Source organism: Diabrotica undecimpunctata, chromosome 3 (genome assembly GCF_040954645.1).
Source record: "Diabrotica undecimpunctata isolate CICGRU chromosome 3, icDiaUnde3, whole genome shotgun sequence".
In the NCBI taxonomy this organism is placed as follows: Eukaryota; Metazoa; Arthropoda; class Insecta; order Coleoptera; family Chrysomelidae; genus Diabrotica; species Diabrotica undecimpunctata.
In genome coordinates, this window is record NC_092805.1 from 139,442,904 (window position 1) to 139,465,433 (window position 22,530).

The window sequence follows — 22,530 nt, forward strand, 5'->3', positions numbered from 1 at the left end:
TAATATTCCGTATCTCGAAAACGAAGCCTTTGTAGACATACGTTTATGTAATTGTCATTCTTTTTCATGCAGAACTATCCCACACTTATATACTATTACATACAGGGTGTTTCAAAAAGGTATGTCATAAATTAAACCACGCATATCGGGGACAAAAATTAATTGATTTAATCCAACTTACCTTAGTAAAAAAGTGTACACAAAAAAAGTTACAGCCCTTTGAAGTTACAAAATAAAAATTGTTTTTTGCATTATCTCCTAAACTACTTAACATTTTGTAATAAAAATGTACACATAACTTTCTTGTTCTAAAAGCATGTTTCATAGAAAAGAAACAACAAAATCTAAATGCACAGAAAAATTTTAAGGGGGGTGTGCAGCCCTAAATCCCCCCAAACTTTTCAGTACGTTCAAATCAAATCAATTTTGTGGCATTATTATTTTAACACATTATTTTTAATACGTTTTTGCCTCTTACCACTTTTTAGAAAAACTAGTTTTTTCCTAGTTGGCCATAAAATTAAAATAAGTTTCTACGGATAGAATAATTACAAACAGTCCCATCAATAATAGTCAATAATTTGAAGCTATACTCGGTTCACTATTCCCAGTCCGAACTGTCTAGTGAATTTAGTAATTATTTTTTTGCGAAGGTAGTTACTTTTTGACACACTAAAGGTGGCTGGAAATTACTATACAACCAAGCACACGTACTCATAGCCAATATTAATAGTAAACAAACTAAATAGTAAATAAAATAGAACTTTGCGAATTACTGACATTAAATATTTATTTATCTGCACCATATAATAAATAGTTATGTTAAATTATAACAACTAAATATATATTTTTTAAATATATACTACCCAAAATTTGATGGGTTTAGTATACACTTCGACTATTTCGAATAACTCTTCTTTTTTTAAAGAAAGAAGTCTGTAATAGTAGGATACTTCAGCTATTAATACTGAGAAGTAGGAATTGTTGTGTTGTAGGTTTCCGACAATGAATCTGTCAAAATATGCCCCAGCTAAGCGAATGGAGTTTATCATTTTTATCGTGTGAATAAGATTAATATAAAAAATTTTAATATCACAATGGCCTACATATTTCACGAAATGGCAGATATGCCAGACATTTTAAAAATCAGTGAAGAAGTCCCTGGAATAAGTACAAGGATAATCGCTGCTCAACTAAATGTTCCTCACGTAAGGGTTTGGAGGGGTTTGAAGGATCAGCTGCTTAAACCCTATCACTTAACAACGGTTCAAGAGTTATTGGTTAAAGATTATCCGAAAAGGATTGGATTTTGCGATTGGCTGTTAATGGAAAACACTCGAAATGTTAATTTTATTAGAAATATTTTGTTTACCGACGAGGCTACCTTCAGTAGAAATGAAAAAACAAACGATCATTACGAGCATATTTGGGCCGACGAAAATCCTCACGCCAAAAAAACGACACATCACCAAAGGACTTTCAAAGTTAATGTTTGGTCAGGAATTGTGGGTAACAATCTAATAGGCCCAGTATTTATTTGCAACAATTTGAATGGTAATAAATGGTAATAAATTTATGGTAATCACGAAATCAAAGAACATCAGAGCTAATCTTGTAATAGACAATACAACGATTGAGCGTGTGTCCTGTTATAAATATCTAGGTGCTTGGATCACAGACGATACTGATCAAACAAAAGAGATTAGATGTATAATAGAAATCGCTAGATCAGTCTTTAATAGAATGCGCAAACTCTTTTGCAATCGTGATATCAATATAAAGTTACGAATACGAATGCTGCGGTGTTATGTCTTTTCTACCCTGTTGTATGGAGTAGAGGCTTGGACACTAAAACAGTTGACCACAAAAAACATCGAAGCTTTCGAGATGTGGTGCTATAGGCGCATTCTCAGAATATCATGGATAGACCGCGTCACTAACACGCAAGTACTCCAAACTTTAGACAAAAGATGCGAAATTCTAAATGAGATAAAAACTAGAAAGATGGAATACTTGGGGCACATTGTGAGAGGTGAAAAGTACGAACTTTTAAGAAATATCATGCAGGGCAAAATTAAGGGCAAAAGAAGTGTGGGAAGAAGAAAAATATCGTGGCTTCGTAATCTACGTGAATGGTTCGGGGGTAGTTCGATTGATCTTTTTAGGCGCGCTGTTAACAAAGTCGCAGTGGCCATGATGATTTCCAATCTCCGCTAGGAGTAGCACAAGAAGAAGAAGAATTTAAATGGTGATAATTATTTACAGTTCCTGGCAAACGATTTACAAGAGTATTTGGAAGAAGTGAATATTGCAATAAGGCAAAATTATGTGGTTTCTACAAGATGGCGCTCCACCGAATTAGAGTAATGAAGTCCGGGAATACCTTTGCAGGCAGTATCCTGGTCGGTGGATTGAAAGGGGTCGTGGCGCACCTAATTCTTGGCCACCCAGAAGTCCAGGTGTTAACTCCGTGGACTTTTGCTTTCGGTGGTTTATGAAAGGGAAAGTGTATTCTGTAACAATAGAGGACGAACAACAATTGAGAGTTGGAATAATTAAAGCTGCAAATCAGTTTCGTCAGAAAAATATGATTTTTCAGCGCATTCGGTTTTCCTTATTAAAACGATACCGAATGTGTATTGAAAAAAATGGGGGTTATTTTAAAAATTTATTGTCATATTATATTTATAGGTTATAGACATTTTTTGTACTTGTTTATTTATATAAGCCATTTACTTAGTTGCACGTAATTTTTTAAAGGTTAATAAAAAGGCCGTAACTCAATAAAAACTGTTTTTTGAGAAAAGTGATAGGAGGCAAAACAATTTTAAAAATAATGTGTTAAACTAATGGTGTTAAAAGTGACTTAAAAGTTTGGGTTGATTTAGGGCTACACGACCCCCCTTAAAATTTTTCTGTGCTCTTAGATTTTGATGTTAATTTTTTATGAAAAATGCTTTCAGAACAAGAAAGTAACGTGTCCATTTTTATTACAAAATTTCAAGTAGTTTAGGAGATAATGCAAAAAACAATTTTTATTTTGTACCTTCAAAGGGCTGTAACTTTTTTTGTGTACACTTTTATACTAAGTAAGGTAAGTTGGACTAAATCAATTTATTTTTGTCCCCGGAATGCGTGATTTAATTTATGACATACCTTTTTGAAACACCCTATATAATAACCTGTATTATGCAGTTTAATTTTCACGAAACATTTTAATGTTTATATGCTTCAGTTTATAAATATGTTTTTGTTAATACTTTGAATAATAACAGTTATTTAATTAAACATATACACACGTTGTTTCACACATAAAATAAAAATTAATAATACAGAGTATATTTAATCTACTAGTATTTATACCCATAATTAATTAGTTATTAGCAAACTTACTAAATATTTCAGTAAACACATATCGAAAATATGTTTAAATTATCGCCTATTTAAAATAAAAACAACTTTATTTAAAAATCATTGGACCGGATACAAAATGTGTATTTATATTAATTCAATTAATTTTAATTAAAGCTAATTATGAAATATCGAAACGCGATATATATACAAAATAATTATTTAAATGTATTTTTAAAATTCAATTAACATTAAGGAGGGGCCAAAAATATTATTTGCATCTTTTTTGAGTTGCTTTGTGTATTCAAAATAATTTCCGAATCGTGCCAATCTTGTTTAAAAGACCCTTAAAAAGCACGAAGAATATTAATTTCCCTTAACACGACATAATAGGGAGTATAAGACATTTAAAATTCAAGAAGAAAATTAATTATTTATTATTTCTTGCTAAAAAAATTGATTTTTAGGAGGCACAAGAAGCTAACCTAATACGGTCATAGGTATCATCCAAGGAACAAATAGTTTATCGTATATTTGTTAACGTACTGGTAGATCTACTGTTTACCATTTGTTTTGCATTACACAAATTATTGAAAAGAAAATAGCCTTTAATCAAGAAGTAGATTTATTGTATGTAGACCTACGAAAGGATTATGATAGGATCACATTATAAATTATGGGAAGGGTTAGAGAAAACAAACCTAAGAATGAATTTAATAAATGCGACGACGAAACTGTACACTAATGCTAACTCAAAGGTAAAGGTTGGAAATAATCTGTCAAGTGGATTCCAAATGAATAAAGCCCTTAAGCAGAGCTGCTGTCTCTCCCCCACATTATTTAAAATTTATGTATCTAGAACAGGCTCTAAAACTGTGGAAGCGCAAATGTAGAAATATGGGAATGCCGATTAACAACAATACCATATACACTTTGTCATTTGCAGATGATCAACTAGTGATAGCATAAGATTATGAAGATATTGAGTATATTCTCGAAATTCGAAAATTAATCGGGAAGTATAAAAAATGGGGACTTAAAATCAATATCCAAAAAACCGAGTATATGTGTATCGGCGGGAAACAACATAACCTCATATTAGAAGATAGAGAAGTTATCAAACATTGCAACACATATAAATATTTAGGTATGATCATCACAAAAGAAGGCAAGGTAGACGACACAATTGGGGAGAAAAACAACCAAGCAATTTTCCTTCTCAATAGTATCCTTTGTGATCAATAAATCTCTAATAATAACAAGCACAAGATATATAATACACTAATTAAAAGTATAATTACAGTGAAGTATGACAAATAAAGGAAATATACAAGAGAAAACTTGAGGCAACGGCTATGGATTTTTGGAGACGTTTAGCTGGAAAATCTAGACTAGAAAGGGTAACGAACAACAAAATAAGAGCAATTATGAAATAGTAGACGATATTGGTACCCAACAACTCATATGGTACGGTCATGTACAGAAAATATCTGAAAAACGTCGCCCAAAACAAGTTTTAATGTGGTCTCCTCACAGTATAATAAAAAAAGAGAAAGACCCCGCCTTAGTTGAAGAGAAGGCTTTGGCTTCTTCAGGGCTGTAAGAGAATAAATTATAGTATGGTAGCTAATTGATAAATAATGGTAAATGGTAGCTATGGTAATATGGTAGCTAATAATAATGGTAGCTAATTATAATTTATTCTCTTTCAGCCCTGAAGAAGCCAAATTAATTCTCTTTGGCGAAAACGTTCGGCGAAACAATTAATACTCATTAGAGTCTTTCTTGCAGATTTCCCCAATATTTAGGAGTTTGATATATATATATATATATATATATATATATATATATATATATATATATATATATATATATATATATATATATGCATTTGTTAACGTATATCAAATGTGATTACTTGGAACCGGATCACAGTCCTAGAAGGGACAACCAAACTCAAAGAGTACTACTTAATCAAGGAACTAACGATTTTACCATGAAATTCGTGATAAAAGGGTGCAGACCGGTAATTTATATAAAAAAGTTTCACGATTTTACTGAAAAAGTCGATTTTCTGAAAATTATTAATAATTTTTCTAAAAATACACAAACAAAACTTTAACTATGCATGAGAAAAAGAACAATATCACAAATATTAAGCTTATACCTAATACCTTAATATAAAAGGGATATTAAAAATTATAAAAATATTGTCGCTTTCATCGAGTTGCTATCATCAAGTTCTCGTAGACACATCGTCTCAGGACCAGCAACTTCACGAGGAGTCTTGTCCCTAAACTAAATTTTAAAAAACAACTTTTAACGGGTTTGTACCCACATATTTAGTGGCTCAATAGATGTATACCCACCTACTGCACTGATGATGGAATATGGATTCCAAAAACGTTTTGTGATATAGTTCGATTGGGTTTTTTAAATTATATACCTTTTATAAAGGATTTTTAATAAAATTTTTTGTTATATATGGTATAAAGCCAACTACAGGAACTTAGATTCCTTGTGGATAAAAATACCTTAGTATAAAAGGGATCTAAGTGTAATGTTTTGAGTATTGAGTTAAATACAGATTTGAATGATGAATCCAACTTAAAAAAAGATCCACAACCAATGGTAGATAATAGTGCAACTTCCTTTACTATAGAGGCTGAATTTGAAATCGAAATAATACCTGTTAAACAAGTGATTGAAGAAGATATGGACTACTTAAATTTTTTGCAACCTGTGAAACTTTTATATAATCCAGGTCAGAATTCTTCAAAATGTAACGAAGAAAAAGAAAATACGTTTATTTCCACAACACTTGAGGTATTTAGTCCATCTCAAAATGTTCCAGTCCGCAGTGAAGTAAAAACTTTAAATAACACGGTTATACAAGAAAAACACAAAAAGAAAATAAACAATTCAAAGACAAACAACAATTCATTGACCCAACATTAGAAGTTTTTAATTGATCAAATTTAAAACAAAATTTTTAAGGTGAAAATGATCCAGTACAAAGAGAAAGAGAAACTGTAAAGAATAGTGTAATTCATATTAAAAAATCTTAAGAAAAAGAACAGCAGTTAGATTTAGAACAAGAACCAGATAGAGAAAATGAAGAACTTGGTATTACAAAAAGTGGAATTAAAAGGATACAGAAGAAAACAAGTACACCTTTAAAAGAAAAAGTACGAAACAGAATAAAGAAGTTGAAAGAAGATCATCCCATGCGCGATCCTTGTGGTGATAAATGTCGCTACACATGTCGTATAAAATTTTCGGAAGAGTGGCGACAGCAATGTAACGCCGAATTTTGGAAAAAAAATTTCACCGAAAGACGAGAATTTATCGTCTTATGCGTCAATGCGCTCCCGGTTAAAATGACATCGAGGTATATGGCAAACCAAACACACTTCATTTCGATTTTTTTAATGACCAAAAAGGCGAAAGAGTCATGGTATGTAAAATATTTTTTCTAACGACTCTTGGATTTTCTAAAGAAAATAACTCAGTTATTTATGATACTCTAACATCTGGTGACAAAAATAAAATGACAGGTACGGCGTCAGGTGTAACCGATAAAAGGAGAAAGCTTTCTAATCATAAGAAAATTGACAGAAGCGTCATTAGAAATCATATAGAGAGTTACAACCCAAGTATTGCTCATTACAGAAAAGAACATGTACCAAAACGCCAATACCTCCCAAATGATGTGACCATTCGAAGGATGTACTTTATTAATCAAGACAATTATATAAAAAGCATACAAAATTACAGTCTTCCAATGACACCATGCTCTTTTGTGCTGATCTTTAAAAAGTCATCATGTTGCCACGCATGGATTCCTTTAAAGAAGTCGTGTTTACTCGACGAATGGTAGTATTTAATGACAGCTTTGCACCTATTAGTACTAAACGTAAGACCAAACCTCTCGCGGTATTGTGGCGTGAGGCAATAAGTGGAAGAAAAAACAAAGACATCCTAAATGCCTTTTACTTGTTTTTTACCATTTCAGAGATGTAGAGCATATCTGTATTTGGCTGGACAATTGCTCAGCACAAAATAAAAACTGGACTTTCTTTACCTTTTTGGTTTATATTGTTAATTATTGTCCGAAGATTTCTGTCGACGCCATTGATATTTTTTATTTCGAACCAGGCTGCTGACTCCTTTCACTATCAGGTAGAATTAGCTATAAAGCATAGTGGAAAAGTGTATGATTTTCAAGATTTTGTTAAGTGTGTTCAAGAAGCAAACTTAGAAAGTGGAAACAAAGGAGCTTAGTGGTAAGGATTTTTTCGCTTGGAAAGACTACACTTTTAAAACAAAACTTAAGCATCGTGGCAACTATAGCGTTCCGTATCTTACAGACATTGTAAAAATAATAGCTAAGCGAGGCAATACAAATCTGCTATATTCCACTGATTATCAAGAATCTAGTACTAGAGACTAGAAACTAAGAAATTTAGCACCAAAGTGCTAAATTTCTTATAAGCTAAATATATCAAGAACTTTTCAATGCCTGAGAAAACTAAAGGAGTGAGAGGATTCATTAAAGCTAAGAAAAAGAAATAATTGAACAAGTGTGCCCTCTTATGCCATCTAATCGCCGTGGATTTTGGTGTGTCATAAAACCAATTTTTTCCTTATGTTACTTAATTTTAAATTATTTCATAACTTTAAATTTTTATATGTCTATTCATTTTTAAAAATTACACAGCTCTTAAAAACAAACAAATTTTATTTTCAATAAACTTTTTATGTTCGGTATGTATAAAATTAGTTAATTTTTAAAGTAAAAAGCTTTAACTGCCTATACGAGGGAGTTAGGGCTTCTTAGAATCTGATATGTCAGCATCCAGCTTTAAAATAAAAAGCCCTAAATCCATTTTTCTACTAAAAAATTTAATAAATGTGTACGTTAAACCATAATTTTAGCATTAAAACACAACCATTTACACATTAAATTCATTTAAAAATATTAAAACTGTGATGCTGGAAAAAAAGTGGTTTTCCTTGTCTCCTGTAAAAAATTTTTCTTTGGAGATTGGGCTTTTTAGCTTACGAGGACAGTATAGTCACGCATCGTCAAAATTGTAATTTTACAAACCCGCGTTTGTATCATTATATTGGTCTAAATTTAAATTCAATTTTCGCCGCTGCTTTATTGTCCTTGAATGCGTGTGTAATCTTTAGCAATTTAATTTCCGCAACACCTCTACTAAAAGGTTCATGTTCCTTAAATATGCATGTCCGAGCTTTAGAAAATACCAAATATTTCGGATAACATCTGGGGTGGAGACCTCATCTATCATTTTTAAATTTCGACATATTTCCATGTGACGTCTGTGAATTACGGGCGGACCGAGATACTGACACTGATTTAGATTATTCTGTGTAAGTCGAGTGGTCATGTTACAAAACCGTAAATTAATATTTCGGCATCGGTTGTTCCGAAATTTGTTTGATTTATAACTGAGATCCATATTTTTTGCAGAAACCTCTATCAAACAGCTTGTCTAATAAGAAAAAATTGAATACAAAAAGTATTCATTATTTATTCCATATTATTTTGTTTAAATAAAAAACAGAAAACAGTTTAAGCAAATATGTTTTATTTTAAAATAGGAAATAACCTACAATGCAGTTTGTGTTACTTTTCACAACACTATTGTTCTCAACAACTCAGTTTTTTGTCCTTTCTTGTTAGCGAAACACGTAAGAAACGAGAATTTGTGACAATATAAACGTCACATGCTTGTTAGTGTTCTTTAAATATTTAGTTTATTTTAATTTCTTTTGATTTTTTTCATCTATTAACTTCAGCTTTTGTTTTATTATTTTTATTCTAAAAATAGTTGTCGCTCAACTATTCAATTAACTTTCTATTTATTAAATATCCTGTTATACTTTAAATTCCAATTTTAATTTTTACTTAATATTCGAATTTTCTGTATTTAGACCCCATTATATTTTATAAGATAAAACATATATAAATTTCTATGCCCCACTTCAGACGACAAAGTATTATATCAGTTGGCAACTCTTGACGTATGTCATGCAGTCTTCACTCTAAACCTAGACGATGGTGGTAGCAATATTTTTTTCATCTTTATTCTATTTAAACAGATGTCTGTGCAAATACATTTATTTAAATATATCGTTAAAGCTTCTCTAAGATAAGTTGATTTCTTTATATTTAATATTTAACCAATAACCAGTGTTTTTTTTGGTAATTTTTTATATTTTTCTATTTGAGTTAACCTAAAACTACACACCACGTTTTATTCTACAATGTATTATTCCCATATGCAGTAATAATCTTTAAAATAATTTAGCTAATTTGTTTAATAATAATAATGTTCTTTTATTCCTTGGCAGTGTTCTGTTTTCTATTTAATACTCGGTTTAAATTTGTAATTATTTGTAATCCTCATATGGCAAGGAAATATTTAAAAAGTTATGATATTGCTAACACCAGGTTCATTATTTAAGTTTTTGACAATATTAAATATAGTAATAAACAGTATAATAAAAGGGACAACAAATTTGGCCTTGTAGTACATAAGGAAAACACAAAATACATGATAATTGGAGAAAGAGATAAAGAAAAAGAAGACAATTTGACATTGGATGTTGATGGAGAACATACATGCATGTTCAAAAGAGTTTTAGAATTTGCTGTTTTTTAAGTATTTTAATTCTAAAGTTCATATTCTTTTTTAGGGTCTACAGGGTCTACTAGGGACATTTAGCAATAATAACCTGATCATCTGCAAAAAATAGTATTATCAAGCAAAGATCTTCAATGGGCTATCCCCATTCCTGCACACTTTCTTCTTCTGCCTTTTAAATTCCTCTTGTATGTATATTTTAAATAGGGTAAGCGATAAACCACACCCTTGCTAAGTTCCGTTGTCTGCTTGAACGGTTCCAAAGTGTTTAACCCTTTTTAATGACGGAATTTTAAAGAAAATGATAAAACTGAAAAAATTTACATAGAATGTTTCTATGATACAATGAAATAAATCTACAATGATTGCCCCAAATGTGACATAATAATTATTTTGCGTGATCAGATAGAGCGACGACATATGCATCTAAACAAGCAAGAATCATAACACAATAATAATGCATGGTAAAATAAAACCTAAGGGACAGCCAAAAATATGATGTATACACAAAGTATAAAAGGATTTAAGAAAATTCGAAAAAAGAGAATAAAAGCTAGATAAAGGAATAAGTGATAAAATTATTTAAACAAAACAAGACATTACCGGGATTGTGGGGCTAACTGTGATTCATTATAAATATTATTCTTGATAAAAAGGACTATTTTACTCTTTATAGGAAGCTATAATAATAATAATTGTTTTTAATATTCTCATCAAAAACAATAATTACCCCATTAGGTACTATCGTGCCATATATGATCCACTAAACAACGATCTTTTCATCGTGACTTACAGCGCTTAAAGCGTAACCTTCAGAAACTTAGTAGACGTTTTTAGACCTATGTGTTTTAATAAAAGCCTATTATTTTACCAGTACATATTAAAAATTTTATATATCTAACTATATATAACATTTTGTTCAGGTGATAGGTTGTTAACATTTATGCATGTAAAAAAGAAACATTAGATATACGCAATGCTTATAAATTTTGTAACGCAATTGTTAAATCTACAAAAATGTTTTAATTTTTTGCTGCAGACTGACAGTCCAAGAGATTGTAGATCTCATTGAGTCAGAACAATTTTGGGAGGATTTTGACAATGAAACAGTTGATCGGGTTTATATAGAATCCTCAGAAAATCGAGAAAAATCAGACAAAGATTCCGGAGATGAATCTGGTGGAGGACTAGACAATTTATCAGGCAAGCAACTGCAAGCTTCGGCAAAAATAATATTCAATAGTGGAGAACGAATTATTGGTGCTGACGATTATGAAAATACTCAGGATATTGCACATAACGACTCTAATAAAGATAATACCATACTTCGTACTAAATCGGGTAAAAATAAAAAAAAAATAAAAAAATAGTAAACTGGTTAAAAAATCATGACTTACCCGAGATTACAAACCAAAACATATTTCCAATTTCAAATTTCTCGAAGTATACAAATATATCACCAGTCGACCTGTTCAAGCGCACCTTAATGGTTACCTTATCAATTTTAAGGTTTTTTAGGAAAATATGCCAAATTCTAATCAAGAGCTTGAAGAAAAATTTGGTAAAGTAGCAGCTCCGTTATTACAGCTTATTGAAGAGATGCCCAAGGAAACTAGATCTTTGCCGTACTATTTTTATTTTGATAACCTATTCACATTCCTTGATATTCTTTATTATTTAAAAGAGAATAGTTAGGAAGCAACAGAGACAGAGAAAATAAACTAACAATGAATTGTCCACTCCGGAGAGTAAAAGAGATAAAAAAGACACCTAGAGGTATTTATGACTATGCCGTAACCACAGATCAACAAGTCATGGTTACACGCTGGATCGATAAGTTTGTAGTTGCTGTAGCATCAAATGCAAGCCGATCATAGACTAAGAAAAAGAAAGTAGTTATTCCTGACCTAATTGTATTGGAAAATATAATGCATTTCTGAGGGTACCTATCAAATGGATGCGAATACAAATGTTTAGAGAGTTAGAATTAGTGGCAAAAAATGGTGGTAGCCCATTTTTACTTGACTAGAAAACATCACTCAGGTTCACCCAATTAAATTTTCGAAGAGACATAGCAAAAGTTTATTTAAAAAGATTTTAAAGCCTACATAGAGCTGCTGGAATATTCATATGAAAGCAGGACTGCTGTTGATATTAGGTACGATCACAGCGATTAATCTGTTGAATATATTCCGAATAATAAAAGAAGACGTTATGCTGCAGTGGCGTACAATCGAGCGCTGTGAGAATACAATCCGGTAAATGCAATGTAGGGTTGTGTATTCAGTGCTTTAGTCACTTTCACAAACAAAATTGCAAGTTGTGTAAACAATTTTTATATTTTTATAATTTTTGTAAAATTAAAAATAAAAATACATCTTTCAAATATTTGTTTACTTTAGTAGTATAGAGTCCTAGTGTGTCATATATGGTATATTGTGTAATATCGTTATTACCAGACGGGTATTTAAAATATGAGTTATGTAAAGTATTTGGACACTCCTATTATAAAAAAAAAATAAAAACTACAGCAAATTCCACAATTTAAAAATTAAATACTTAATGGCTTAATACAGCAATTGATATTTAAATAGGAATAAGCCACAATTAAAGGTTCTCAAAATACCGATTTCCGAAGTGGAAATTTAAACGTCAATAAACGTACTTTAACCTTTATTTGTGGCTTATTCTCATTTAAATAGTAAGTACTTTAAAATGCCACAAGAAACTATCTTCAGAACAGGCTTAATACAGCTAATGATCATTTACTGAAAGAAAAACTCTCATTGCCATAATCATATAATAAGAGCAAATCATTATGTATTTAGACATTGTTTAAAATGGTCGATTTATTTTATATCAAATTTATAACAAATCCATAAATATATCTCTATCTCCTAAGTAAAAGAAAGCGTTGTTGTGTTTGCCACCAAAAGTAAAAAAAAGAAAAATAAAAAGAAAAGAAAAAGCTACTACTGTAGATATTGAGTGTTGTCATAAGTAATCTCCTTTTAAATAAAATATATGTTTATTCAATTTTTTTTTATTTTATTCCATATAGTCTCCATTTCAACTTCTTTATGCCGTCTGATAAATACGATTCGAAAAGCTCTGCAAAATAGGAGTTTGTTTTGTCAATTATCGGTTTATCCGAGCTGAATTATTTATTGAAGACTCTTAAGACTTGGGAACACATTATAATTAAAGCCGTTTCTCTAAACACGTCAACTTTCTGCAGTTGACAAAAATACACTAATGGTTTCATCGTGCTAAAATTTAATCCGTATTTCTAAAAGGTTAAACTTTCTAAAACTAATGTTTATTTAATCCACCACCAAATAAATGCTGCAGTAAACTGTAGCGCAAGAATATTTTAAAAGAACGACAGAATAATTAAAAAAAAAAGAATAGAAAGACAACAAAAAATAAAAAGAACAAGGTTGTATTTAAATAACGTCACTGAATTACCAGTTCTCTTCTGGGTTATCTCTTCTTTTGTATGTATTTCACTAATTGGGATTATATTTTGTTAAGCAGTGCAGACGTCCATACCTTGTCAATGCTGTAGTCTCCCAGAGTTTGTCAGCTTATACTGGTGTTACACCTCAGGATTGAAGAGCAAAATAGTTAGAGCATAAATCTGTGGCTTGGTAGAAAAAATGCCTGAGTCACGTTTTGCACTTTTGACATGTTTGGTTCAAGTGTCTTAAAAAACCACAACGGTTTCAGTGCAAGACATGCCTAAGTCTATCTAACCTTAAAAATCACATTTTCATACAACCAAGAAATACCTATCTCTCAAAGTCTCGTTTAAAATTAGTACTAGAAATACCTATGTACACATAGGCTTTCTGGTTAAACTGAAAATTTGTACAAGAAATGCATAAGTCGACTTATGCTTAAGCATTATTAAAATTTAAATTTTTAATGTCAGAACTGCCTATTTCGTAACAGTCACTTGTTGTTTAAATGTATGGTTTTTATATCCTTTTTTAGTACTTACTTTTTTTATTATTTCATACATAATCTACAGTTGCATAAATAAAAATAAACATGCCGTTTGTTACGTTTGGGAGGAATCGATAGGCGCTAGAGGAGGACAAGTAATAGCATCCTGTTTGAGGCACTATATCCTTTCCTTACCGGCAAATATTAATAAAATTAACATGTACAGTGACTGCTGTTCAGAACAAACAAGAAATATTTATATTACTGTTATGTTGTCTCTTTTGATAAAAGATTTTAACAGAAATAAAAGAAATCTTATGATTAATCATAAATTTCTTTAACCGGGGCATACTCATCAAGAAGCGGACACGATCCATACAGCTATTGAAAAAGTCTAGAAATATACAACTGTCAAAATAAAAGTACCCAGAGACTGGGCGAACTTAATTAGAATGGTTTCGAGAAATCTTTTTATTGAATTTATAGAAATGGAACAAAAAGATTATCTGAATTTTTCACAAATTCTAAAAACTCACTACGTGCATCGCAAACTAAACAATGACAATGAAAATATTTCCTGGCTTCACATAAGATGGGTACATTATCGCACAGATGCACTTTCAAAAGTTTTTTATCAAACTTCTTTTGATTCAGATTATTTTAAGGTAATATATTTATCAAGAAATAAAACAACATGTGTTACACGTTCAGCTCAACTGTCTGGGCTTGCATCAAGCAGTAGTTCATGAGAAGTTACGTTTACCCCACTAACCAATCAGAGAATTCCACTATCAGATAAAAAAATTAAAGACCTCAAGGACTTAATGCCTTACATTTCTGTATCAAGCAGGTACTTTTATGAATGTATTTTTGCTTGACCAGCACCAGCCCACGCTGTAGATGATGAATATTTACCTGACGAGTGCATTATGTAAACACCTGGAATTTACTTGCCCATCTTTATTTTTAAGTAGAATATGTATCGCAGATAATTTGTATTAAATTGTCTATATCAATACACAATTATTAATTTACCTAAAATTTTTATTTCATGAAATGACTATATTACTCAAGCATACAAAAAAAAAGAAATTTTGGTAAATTTTTAACTGAAACTTATAAAACAACTTAGTATCTCAACAAAATCACATGATCAGTGTCAAAAATATATTAAATAAACTATTTGTACAACACAATTTTAAGGGAGACAAATTTGGCCTTATTCAAAAACATCACATTTTGACTTGTGTAGGCACTTCTTGTACCAAGCCACACAAATATCTCCGTAAGATGTGATTCTTTATTGTGGTGTTGGCCTTCTGGTTATTGGATGACTGAGATTTGTGTGTTTGTATGTATAATGCTGCCGCTGTCTCTGTGCCATGTTTTCAGTTCATCCGTGGTTGTTTATTTGGTAGTACCTTACTTACACCTATCCTATTTTTCTACTTATCCATCCCCTTTTCCTACTTCACTGCCACTGCCACCGCTATGTCTTAATAAAATCAGTAATTAATTTAATAAGGCTTTTATACATTTTTTAATTTAAAATTTTTTTAAAGTCTACTTCCGTATTTTGTCATTTTTTTAAATTTATAAACATATAGTATATTGTTTTTGCAACGGAAATAAATTCTGGCATATAAAGGATTAAACATATAAAGCTAATAGCTGTAGTTTATTTTGAAATGCAAAACGCTTATTCGGTTTTGTTTTTACTATAAAATCCTACAAAAAAACACCAACTGGTATTTAGTTAATAAATAATGCGTTGAACATATTTTCAATGTTATTCTTCATAAAATATTCTCCCCGGTGGTTATAAACTGAATGCTTCCGTGGTCGTTTATCGTGTTTTTCATATTTTTCTTTATGAAACTTTAAATAAAAATATGGTAGTTACATAGGATTAAAAGTTGGGAACCAGTAGCGCATTGCGTTGAATTTTATGGTTTTATGTAAAGCTCTTTGTGTCCTAAGGTCATATTTTATTAATATGAAAATAACATAAGTATATTGTTAAATATACAGTGGACATAATATTTTAAAGTAAATACCAAATAAAAGTCAATTAACCTCAGAAAATCATCTAGAACATAAAATTTATGGTAAATTACCCGCAAAATAAAAATGTAAACATTTACTTTCTCTAAAGATCATCACGTACAGGTATTTTAGGTAATGAAATGGTTGACGCCTTATCAATTAAAGCAACCTCATATAAAAGCCTGGATATTATCAAAAAAAATTCCAAAAATTCCAGTCACACATAATTTGGTGACTTTGACTCACTTTCGAAGTTTGAACGTAGATTTCAGTATTCTAAATAGTATGTTTCTAAAAAGTATGTTTCTTAATTTATTTGTATTTGAGTCTTTAACTACTTTTTTAAACAAATTACACTAAAACACAACGAAGCGCTTACTTAATTACAAAAAAAATAAAAATGTGGTGTGCAAAGTCGCTTGCTGGTGTCGGGTGACTTTGTCTCAAGCCACATTTTACATTAATTATCCGTGATTATTAGTGTTTGGGCTTAAGTCACCCTACACGATGAATAATAAATAAACATTTTATTGGTTAAAAACATATTTATTTAAATTTTAAACAAAAAAAACTAAAACTAAAATGAAACTCTACATAGGACCCTAGGTTTACAAAGAACATCATTTTTAAACAAAAAATGAAAAATAAAACAATTAACACGCTTGTTTTTAAATCTGGAAAGAAATATTGAATATGTCCAAGTTCCAATGGCTATGTGAAATCAACATTACCCAGGTGGTAGGATTTTCTTACGAGAACTTTGGGCCATTGCCACAAACTTCTTTCACCAAGTACCATTACTTGCACCCAACCGTAACAGTTATTACTGATTCTTACAAATCCATCGAATTTTCCTGGAAAGCTGTCGACGTAGTTTAATAAAATTACGAAGTCTTCAACTCCAATGGAAAGCTTTTCTGGATCAGCATTATTGCTGTAGCTCTTATTAGATGCAGAATTAGACGTTCTATCTGCAATGTGTCCAAAATCTTGTATTTTATTTAAACGTTGTGTTTTTTCTACCGTCTTATATTTAGTCACTTTACTACAGCGAGCTGCAGCAATGGTCGTTTGTCTAGACATATCTTGATCTAGGCTACTGTCAAGTACAACTTCGTTATTAACGTCTCCGAGGACCTCATTTTGTTGTAGATGTTGTTTCTCTGTTTCGCAAATCTAATTATTGGCTTAATTATTCGCCTGTTCAGTTTTCTTTCCAATCTTACTTTTTGCTGTCATTCTAGTTTTGGTTTTTGATTTTCTTTTAGTGCCATTTTCTTTTACTGACTTCTTCTTAGCAGCTTTTATTGCAACTGCAGCCTCTTGTTGGCTTTTAACATCTTCAGCACTTATACTTTTTCCTGCAGCAATTTCTATTTTTCTTTTTCTTTTAACAACTTCATCAGCTATGAACTTTACTCCCCTTTTTTCTGCAAGAAAATTTAAAACAGAGTCACTTAGAATTCAACTTAATACTTCTGCGTTTAGGGGAAAAATGCCACACTTTCTAAATCCACTTTCCAAATTTTTTCCGCCATTTACATTAATTATGTCAACCATTTTTTTTAATAGGGTGGGAAAGGTACTTTTTGGGATTAGGTTGGTGTTAACATTCAGTGTTTTGTATTCTACCAAAATATTTCGCCAGGCTATTTTCATCGGTCGAAAGTAGGCGACATCTAATGGCTGTGTTAGGTGCGTAGAATTGGCAGGAAGGCAGACGAATTTAATATTTTCTGTTGCACAAAGCTGTAAAACTTTTATTGATATATGGGACGATAAATCGTCACCAATTAGCACTTTAATGCCAGGAATGGGTTTCAATGTTGGCAATAAAAGAAAAGCGAACCAGTCTTCGAAACAAGCTGTGTCGAACCATCCGCTTTTCGATCTGTTGTACCGTGCTCCATTTGGACCATTTTCTACCCAAGTCAATTCTGCCCAGTACATTTTATTTGATTTATATACGACATATGGAGGTAGCATTTTTCCAGCCGCATTTCCACAAAACATTATTGATGTTGCCGATTTACTAAATTCATCATTCTCTCAGGATATTTAGTTCCACGTTTTGTTAAAATTTTCGTTTTGCCGGGGTCGTCACTTAAATTTGTTTCATTATAGTTCCAAATGTTGTTAGCTGGGACATCGGTGAGTTCATTCTGCAATTGGTTAAAGAAGTATTTTATAGTGATTTCACTGATTTCTGCTCGCAATCGTTTGATGTTGCTTGCAAAACGTTGCGTTAACAACGGATTTCGTTTAAGGAAAGCATTTAACCAGTCTATTCCTGGCAAGTTATCTTTAAATTGCTTAATAGTTCGACCATCACGATCTAAATAGTTTTTCACTAAATTTCGTAAATCTGTCTGATCCAATGAAAATCCGTATAAAGATAAGCTACAAATATGAGACGTGAAGGCGTCCTATTCAACTTTTGTAAAAATTATTTGACCACCATATTGTTTTGTATGCCTATTTTTAATTTATTTTTTAAAGTCTTTACTGGCACTCCGAATTCTATTGCAGCTTTTCTTTGAGATAGGACTCCATTTTTGATAGCTTCTAGAGCTCTTTCTATTGTGTCTGCCGTGTAATTTCCATAATTTCTACTACCAGCAACACGTTTGTAATTTGAGGCCCATCTAAAAAAAAGTCGTTAGTTCTATACAGTTAACAAACTCTGCAGTTGTTACAAGGCTAAATTTAAATTAAAAATCAGCATTTACTTACTTTAATTTAAATATAGAACCAACGAATGACCAAAATCCAACATTCAACAACCTGGGCCAAAGTCACCCGAAAACCGTTAAATTCTGTACCACTTTGCAAATAACAACCGACCTTATTAGCATCTACGTTTAGACTGAAATACTGACGACGGGCGAGTAAGAATTCACAGATATTCAATGTGCAACTATGCAATTAATCTTACTCTTTGAAGTACTCTTGGTTGCCAACCAATTTTTACAGTCAAGAAGTCTTACGTAAAATGGCTATATTTTAAAAATTTTTCTTATTATAACCAGTATTATCGTGATTTATTAAAATTTTCCTAAAGTTAATATGGTACTGATGGTGCGGTATAATGAAATGTACATGATAATATATTGTACATATGCACTAGTTACTAAAATATCTTTTTCCCAAAATGAGCCAAAGTCACCCTGGCGGGCCAAAGTCACCCGAAATTACGGCACCCTTAACCTTCCGTTGGTCGCATGTGTATCAAAATGATACAAGCTCGCCAATTTTCAATGCTATTATTGAACCCTAAGGTAAGGATAACCCACCTTCATAGTACGTTCCTAGACTCTCAATCGATAGTTGTATCTCAATTAAACTGAAGATTTTCAATAGTTTCAATAAAATTACAAAACATACATCTCAAAGTAATCCCTCATTATGCTATAAATATGTTTTCGTTTTTTGCCGCTCCTGTAAAATTGCTAAAAATGAATTACAACCTTGTTCGATAGGGGTCTTAATATATTAGGAAAAAGTCTGAACAAAGCAGTCAATGTAATTGAAGGTATGTGTCCAAATGTGACTATATTCAACATTGTTGATTATATACTGTATACTAATTAAATATGTTGAAAGAAAAACGTCAAAAAACTGTCAAAGTGTTTAGACGCATTTCAAAGTTTCTTTTAAAAATTTAAATATTTAAACGATTATTTCTTCAGTTCTAAACATGTAAATAGTGAATTATATTAAAATCAAAATCATGTTAGGGTCTAATCTAAAATAGCTCGCAAAGAAGTTAATTTTATAGTGGTTTAATAACTTAAGAAAAGTAATTAAGTATAAAAGTGAAAGTGATTTGTATACTGAATATTGGAATCGTGAGTAGATAAAATATACTTTTTTCATCTATTTGGATTTATGTATTTAAGTAAACAACTGCAATCAGTTATAAGTATTATCCAATTTACATGAACTGGTATCACAACGAAAGCTGTAAAACTGCACCGGTTTTAGTCGGATTTTAAAATCCATTTAAAAGATGTCATCTTCCAATCAGCTACCACAAAATGCATCATACTCAAAAGCAGTTAGTAAACCACGTAGTATATTAATCCCAAGCAGAGATCAAGCTATTTTGTTTAACACTCTAGATAATTGTACAATTAATGACTATCTTGAAGGATTGTATCTATCTTTGCATATATCATTCATCCAAAAACCTAGTACATAAATTCATGGCCGAAACAAAGAAAATAATAGTAAATGAAAATATACTAGAAGCGAGAAGATTAATAACTCCATCAGTCCGCTTAATTCTGTCCAATGTATGTCCAAGCATACCTTCTAACATAATAATGGACGAATTATTAAAACTAGGTTTAAATCCTCTCTCAGGCATATCATATCTACGGATAGGAGCAACCAATCCTGCCATTAGTCATATTCTAAGCTTCCGAAGACAAATTTTCGTTTTACCTTTTCCAGATAACTTTGTACTACCTGAATCTTTTATTATCGAGTTGGAACAAACGTCATACCGCATATCTATAGCCCAAATCGAAAATTGTTTCAAATGCAAATTAACTGGACACCAGGCAGCTAATTGTCCAAATATTTTACCTTCTAACCATCCTCACAATGATAGTGCAATGAAAACAGAAATAAGACAAAATTCATCAATAAATCATACTCAACAAGATAATCTACAAAATACTCCCGCAATCTCAAATACCACTCCCTCCACACTTATTACGTCTTCTCAAACCACATTGCAAAGAGTAGCAATCCCAAATTTATCAATAAACCAAACCCAACAGTGCTCACTACAAAATACATCCATACATTTGACCACGTCTTCAGTTAACACTACAATCGCAACACCTACATCGTCTGAGTCATCCTCTAATACCCAAAAACATAAATCAACCTCCCGAAACAAGTCAACACTTACCTCCAAATAAAAATATACATTTGAATTATTACGAACCCCAAGTAACTTCTAACAAAGCAACCGGAAAAAGAACCCTAGAAGATGCAATCACGCCACCCTCCGAAGAAAACTTTGAAAAACCTAAGCTTCAATTAAAGAAAAAAACCAAAACTGATGACAAAAACTTGACAAAAACAAAAACAAATCTCCAAACATTATTGGAACCAGTTAGAGAATATGTAGAAAGGGAAAAGCAATTGTTAAGCTTCGATCAAGTAGTGGATCTATTTGAAAATATACAAGGATCAAAAGACATAATCAGCGTAACAAAATTGTACTCAGAAGACTCTTATATACTTATAAAGTTTCTAACGGAATTACATTCACACTACGACAAAAGAATGAAAACCATAAGCACCAAATTAATACGAAAACTTGGCAAACACATAGGTTTACTCTCTACAGTGAAAACTTCATTATCGGAAGAAGATTCCGACTCATCGGTAAATAATTCCTCTAAAGAATAATAATATCACTGTTGACTTCATGTCTGTTCCATCACAAGTCTTAGGAAAAAACATGAATATTAAAAAACACAATAAGTTATCTTTAAGACTCAGAACTGTATCAATTATTGTAATTTTTTCTACCTTTACCCGTATTATATTCTTTAGGTCGCTAATAACCCTTGTGGTTGCAGCGTAAATAAATAAAAAAAAATATGTTGAAATTTGATTAATTATAACAGTAGCAATTATCGATATGTTGAAATTTAAAGTCTGATTTATAGTGTCATTTAAAGTGTTGAATTTAAAATTAATTCAATACGTTTAAAGGGTTTTTATCCATTTATTTAGTGGCTAAACATGTAGATACAGTAAGTATTTACATGTTATTATAAAAAACCGCATTTTTGTTTTAAGGGTGGTAAAAATTTTAACTTTCACGTTTGCTTTAATAAAAGTGGTAATTCTTATTTTAGGATAGCACTGAAGATGGAATAGTTATTTCTTGAAGGTTCTTCGATGAAGTTCGATAGGATTTTTAAATTAACATACCTTTTATAAAAGATTTGTTTTAAATAAAATTTTTTTCACATTTTAGTTCATGATTTTTAATTATTTTAATATAAACCCAGAAACAATATACCCGCATTACTACTAACGGCAAAAAATAATATAAATATAATTAAATACATCAATAAATTAATTACATTTGCCTTTATGTTACCATATAAAACCAGAGTGAGTTTTAAATTAAATACAGAACGCATTTCAAAAATAATAGAATTCCAAATTTTTAATTAAATTAAAATTTGAAAATGCATGCTATAAATAATAAATATTAAATATCTATGAAATGTTATCCGGTCACCAAAATAATACACTTTAATAATATTAAAAATGAAATTGTATTTAAATTATTTAATTACACTTATATATTTAAGATGTCAATAGATAAATTATATTACAAAAAATTTACAAAAACACTAAATTAATTATTTAATTCTTCCGAAAAAGAAAATGAATAGTGAGAAAGAGCAAAAACAAAAAGAAATATATGTGCAACGATTTAATGATAAAACTGGGGTGATAGGAGAGATATGTGAAA